The sequence below is a fragment of the Myotis davidii genome, unplaced genomic scaffold (genome assembly GCF_000327345.1).
Source record: "Myotis davidii unplaced genomic scaffold, ASM32734v1 scaffold249, whole genome shotgun sequence".
NCBI lineage: Eukaryota > Metazoa > Chordata > Mammalia > Chiroptera > Vespertilionidae > Myotis > Myotis davidii.
In genome coordinates this window covers 4,823,571-4,829,852 of record NW_006300367.1, presented here as the reverse complement: position 1 = coordinate 4,829,852, position 6,282 = coordinate 4,823,571, and the positions used below count along the sequence as shown (strand labels likewise).

At 44.4% G+C, this 6,282-nt stretch overlaps 1 long non-coding RNA gene across 1 annotated transcript; it reads left to right on the top strand.

Annotated features, from left to right (window-relative positions):
- The first annotated feature begins 4,073 nt into the window (after window positions 1-4,073).
- LOC107185149 lies at window positions 4,074-5,053 on the top strand. The gene is made up of 2 exons (XR_001516069.1): window positions 4,074-4,360; window positions 4,703-5,053. It is a non-coding gene; the product is annotated as an uncharacterized LOC107185149 (long non-coding RNA).
- The last annotated feature ends 1,229 nt before the right edge of the window (window positions 5,054-6,282 follow it).

Genomic DNA, 6,282 nt, shown 5'->3' with positions numbered 1-6,282 from the left:
GACCAGTTTCTCCCTGTATGAGTCCTGGGTCCCCAGAGACTTCCCAGAACTGGAGTTCAGACGAGTCGGGAGCTTGTGACTCCCTCCCCAGCCGCGTCCTCAGGTACCAGCCCCCTTCCGCGCGCTATCTATCGTACCTTTGCACTTTATTTCCGCAGCTCCTGACCCTCAATGTGGTTTTCTCTTTTCTTCTAGTTGTAGAATTTCCACTCCTCCAGCCTTCCTGTAGTTCTGGATGTTGACCGTCCTGTCCTTTTATTGTGTTCCTGAAGTTGTTGTAGGAGGCAGCAATCTCGGTGTTCCCCTATGCCACCATCTTAGTTTCTCCCTAAATTTGTTATTTTAAGCCACTTAGTTCGTGCTGATTTTTTAAAATATTTTATTGATTTTTTATAGAGAGGGAGGGAGAGAGAGATAGAGAGTTAGAAACATAAATGAGAGAGAAACATTGATCAGCTGCCTCCTGCACATCTCCCACTGCGGATGTGCCCGCGACCAAGGTACATGCCCTCAACTGGAATCGAACCTGGGACCTTTCAGTCCGCAGGCCGACGCTCTATCCACTGAGCCAAACCGGTTTCAGCTCGTGCTGATTTTTTAAATAATATCCCTAGGAAACTACTACAAGGCTACAGTAGTCAAAACAGCTGTATGGTGCTGGCATAAAAAGAAATCAATAGAACAGATGTAAACTCACACTTATATGGTCAACAAATATTTGACAAAGGAGGCAAGAACATACAATGGGGTAAAGATAGTCAATTCAATAAGTGTTGTTGGGAAAATTGGACAGATACATGCAAAAAAATAAAACTAGACTGTCTTGCCCTAACCGGTTTGGCTCAGTGGATAGAGTGTCAGCCTGTGGACTGAAAGGTCCCAGGTTTGATTCCAGTCAAGGGCATGTACCTTGGTTGCAGGTACATCCCCACTGGGGAGTGTGCAGGAGGCAGCTAATCGATGTTTCTCTGTCATCATGGTTTCTAACTCTCTGTCCCTCTCCTGTCCTCTCTGTAAAAAAATCAATAAAATATATATATTAAATGTAGCACCCATTGACATCTCAGCCTGAAAATTTGCAATCTGGGTGTCCTTTTTAAAAAAACAAACTAGACGGCTTTCTTGCAACATACCGTATACAAGAATAAACTAAAAATGGATTGAAGACTTAAACGTAAGACTCGAAACCACAAAACCCTAGAAGAAAATACAGGCAGTAAAATCTTAGACATTTTTCTTAGTAATATTTTTTCTGATATATCTCTTTGGGCAAGGGAAATAAAAGTAAAAACAAACAAATGAGACTACATCGAGCAACAGTTTTTATATAGCCAAGGGAACGATCAGCAAAATGTAAAGACAGCCTACTGAATGAGAGAACATATTCATCAGTGATGCATTTGGTAAGGGTTAGTATCCAAAATTTATAAACAACTCATACAACTCAACACCAAAAAACCCCAAGCAACCCAATTAAAAAATGGGCCAACGACCTGAATAGCCACTTCTCCAAAAGGGCAAACAGGTGGCCAGTAGATATATGAAAAGATGCCCAATATCACTAATCATCAGAGAAATGCAAACTAAAAACACAATGAGAAATCCCCTCACACCTGCCAGAATGGCTACCATCAATAAGTCAACAAACAACAAGAGTATGTGAGGACGTGGAGGAAAGGGAACCCTTGTGCACTGTGGTGGGAATGAAGATTTGTGCAGCCACTGTGGAATTTCCTTCAAAAATTAAAAATGGAACTGCCATTTGACCCCATGAATCCACTTCTGAAAATATGTCCAAAGAAACACAAAACAGTAATTCGAAAGACTATATACACCCCTGTGTTCATTGCAGCATTATTTACAACAAGAGGCCTGGTGCACGAAATTCATGCATGGGGTGGGGTGTCCCTCCACCTGGCCTGCACCCTCTCCAATCTGGGACCCCTGCAGGATCAGACCTAAACTGGCAGTCGGACATCCCTCTCACAATCCAGGACTGCTGGTCCTAACCGCTCGCCTGCCTGCCAGCCTGTTTGCCCCCTAACCACTCCCCTGCCAAACTGATGCTCCCCTGCTGGCTGATTGGCCCCAACTGCCCTTCCCTGCCAGCCCGATTGCATCCAACTGCCCTCCTCTGCTGGCCCTTTTGCTCCTGACTCCCTGCCCCTGCAGGCCCAATCGCCCACAACTGCCCTCCCCTGCCATGACCCGCCTCCTCCACTGGGACCTGCCTCCTCCACATGAGGTGGCAGAGATGCTGGGACCAGCCTCCATACTGCACAGAGCCATGGAAGCCCAGGCCTCACAGCATGAAGTGGCCGCCGGGCCCCTCCTCCACTGTGCGTGCGGCCATATGTGGTGACCATCTTGTGGCGGCCGTCATGTGAGGGCTTTTATTATATAGGATAGTCAAGATTTGGAAGTAGCCCAAGTGCCCATCAGAAGATGAGTGGATAAAAAAGCTGTGGTACATTTACATAATGGCATTCTACTTGGTCATTAAAAAGGAGGAAATCTCACTTTTTGTGACAGCATGGATGGACTTGGAGAGTATTATGCTAAGTGAAATAAACCAGACAGAGAAAGACAAGGACCATATGATTTCACTTACATGTAGAATCTAATGAACAAAATAAATTAACAAATAAAATAGAAACAGACTCAGTGAGAGGGGAGGGGGGTCAGAGGGCTGGGTGAAATAGGTGAAAGGATTGAGCAAAAACAAACAAACACAAAACCAACCACCTCAGAGACACAGACAACAGTATGGTGATCACCAGGCGGTAAGGGGTCGGGGTGGTAGAAGAGGGTAAATGGGGGATAAATGGTGACAGAAGGAGACTTGACTTTGGGTGGTGATCACATAATACAATATAAAAATGATGAATTATAGAACTGTACACTTGAAACCTATATTATTTTGTTAACCAACAAATTCAATAAAAATATAAAAATAAATTGCTGGGCTTTGAGTAAAGCAAATTGATCTTAACAATATGGGTGATTCTCATCCAATCAGTTGCAGGTCTTAAGAAAACAAAAACTGGTTTTCTCTGAGCAAGAAGGAATTCTGCCAGCAGACAGTCTTTGTACTCAAACTGCGACTCTTCCTTGGTTTGCAGCCCTGGCCTACTCTGCAGATTTTGGACTTACCGAGTCTGTAACTGTGTAAGCCAATTTCTTAAAGTAAATCTCTCTGGGCATGTGCACATCCTGTTGCTTCTGTCTGAGGAACCCTGGCCAGCAACCATCATCTTAAAATGTCTTGATAGGCAGGAAAGCAAGTCAGTCCACTCCTCATGCCCCGATAATCGGGGTTCTTTGCATGTCCATATGTTTAGGTCTTCATTTCTCCTCATCAGTGCGTTGTGCCTCTCAGTGATAGAAGACTCGCACCTCTGTCCTCCCTAAGAACGCTTCTGGACACTCGAATGGTCTACTGCAGTGTAAGCACAGACAGTGGGCTCCCAGGGGTGTAAATGCTGACCTTCCCCTCTGCGCCCCCAGCACTTAGCACAGGGTTGGCCCAGACTAGGTGTGACTTTCTAGTGGGCTGCTGGAAGATGAGTAACGCAGCAGTGAGTCATCAGGCATTTATTGAACACCCGTCACCAGCAGAGATGCACATACAGCACATCCTTTTATTTTGTTATGTAGCTGTCGCCAGCACTGGCATCAGCTGAGGGAGCAGCTCTGGGTCTCCCCAGCTTTGGCACATATTGGGCCGGAGCTGTCAGCATGGGCACTCGGGTGTGCTTCTCTGCCTCAGTGCTTCCTCTCAGGGAAGAGCAACTTCCAGCAGCTGGCTCCAGGATCTCCCCCTCGCCCCAAACACACAGCTCAGGATGCTTATGTGTTTGTCACCCCCTGGGTCCCAGCTGCTTCCTCCCTATAGGCCTGTCTCCCACCATTTCCCTCTGGCCTCCCTCTTGTTTTCCTTGCACAAAACTCAATTTGCATCTTGATGGAGAGGAATAATTAGAACCCTCCAGCATGAATAATTTTAGGCAAATTAATTTTTATGCCAATCAGGGAAAATTAATTGGCTTCATGTTTTATATTTTCCAGGCGGCTCCCCTGGCGGAGTCCCCACCTCTTTGCAGCCCCAGGTTCTTCTTCCCCAGCACTTTGGAGAAAATTGCTTGTTAGTTTTTGTGTGTGTTTGTTTGTTTTCAAGGCTTCCACAGGCAGCAGAGCTACCCCTCCTTTCAACTAAACGACCCATTTAACAAGCAAGATAAAGGCCTCCTCAGAGCGCTACTGGCTGAGCAAATCCACTGGGCCCTTTACATCCCAATGTCTTTTTAACCTTTTATTTGCTTCTGTGGAAAACAAAAACACACAGAGAAGCACATGACAGGTAAACATGCAGCCTAATGCATTATTGTAAAGCGAATACTCATTAATCTCGTCTCATTTTGTGGCTTACTCTTTCTCTTACTAACCTTGTGATGAAAGAAGTTCTTACTAGTTCTTAATTTTAATATAGTCAACTATATCAATCTTTCCCTTTATTCCTGGTTAAAAATTTATTCCAAAATGAAGCATTTATATTATATTTTATGAGAAAACTATAGTTCTTTCTTATGATTTTCCAAAATGAAAATAGCTTTATTTTTAATAATAAAAATAATGATCTTAGTATTTACTATTTAAAAGTAGGTTGAAAAATATCATGACACTTCACTCTTAATTATTTCAGATGAAAGGTAACAATGCCATCATCACACTTAAGAAAATGAACAAGTCTCTAATACTCTACTTATTTACATTGTCTTAATTATCCCCAAAATGTCTTTGATGAATGTAGAAGTTTTAGTTTGCCTCTTCTTAAATTTCATTGGATGTGTACTGTATGTACTCTTTTGTGTTTCTTTCACTCACGATTATATCTGGGTGACTCACTCATTGCTGTATGTGGCTGTAGTTAATTTTTGTTCACTGCTATGTTAAACTCCATTTTATGAATATGCATAAGTTATGTGTCTAGTCTTCTGCTCATAGATAGTTGAGTTGTCTTCCATTCCTAAATAAAGCCACTTTTGAGACTCTTTTATGTCATTGTTGGTGACCACACTCAAGGGTGGAGTTGTTGCTCAGAGGGTGTCAGCGGCTGTCTTAACTGCGTTCCCAGCAGCAGTGAATGAGAGTCACAGTTACACACGTTCTTGCCGGGATTTAGTATTGTCAGTTCCTTTAATTCCCACAAACAAGACATGGGCGTGCCCCAGAGAGAGCCCGCCTCTATGTTAATTTTAGAAGCACATGATTTACACAGACAGCCAGTGAGATTTTGATTGAGATTGGATTGTACCTACAGATCACTGCTGGAGAGCGGACATTTTCCCAGTATCGAGTCTCCCAATTGATGGACCAGGTATGGCCCATGCATGTGGGCCATCCTCACTCAGTGTAGAGCCGGGTCCATCTCTTGTTAGATTTATTCAGCACTTAGCTGATAAACCTACTCTTTGGGGTGCAGGGAGACAGGAAAGCCCCGATTTACGGCATCTGCTAATTTCTGTGGTGCAAGTACTCCCATTGATGTGGATTTCAAGATAACAGCGTGAGAGCAACGAACGTGGGTTTGGAGGAAATGCTGTGGTGGCAGGAGCCGCCAGGACGGTCCAGGACTTCCCGCCCCCTTGGTGTACACACTGCGTAGTCCTTAGGTTGTGAGGACGTGGAATGTACCCCTGTGATTAGGTTTCCCGTGATAGTGGCACAGCTGACCTTAAGGTAGGCCGACAATCCAAGGGGTGTAACCGAGTCACATGAGCCCTTTAAAAGCTGGGCGTGTCTCTGGCTGGTTGAAGAAGCGTGAGTTAGAGAGACTGAAAGCAGAGAAGTATGCAACCTGATGTGGCTCCCTGCTGATGACTTAGCCTGGGAGCTGAGATGGTCCCTGCCCACAGCCTGCGGGAGGGGGACTCAGTCTTCCAGCAGCAAGGAAGTGAATTGTGCCAGAAAAAATAAGGTGGAAGAGTCCATTGGTTGTGCTTATATGCATGTATAGGAATCCTTCGGTTGATCTCTTACCACCCGCTCCCCAACACTCCCCAGCCTCCCACTGTAATTTGACAGTCTGTTCGATGCTTTACTGCCTCTGTATCTATCTTCTTGTTCATCAGGTTATAATGTTCCTTATTTTCTATAAATGAATGAGATCATGTGGTGTTTTTCTTTCATTGCCTGGCTTATTTCACTTAGCATAATGCTCTCCAATTCCATCCATGCTGCTGCAAATGGTAAGAGCTCCTTCTTTTTTACAGCAGCGTAGTA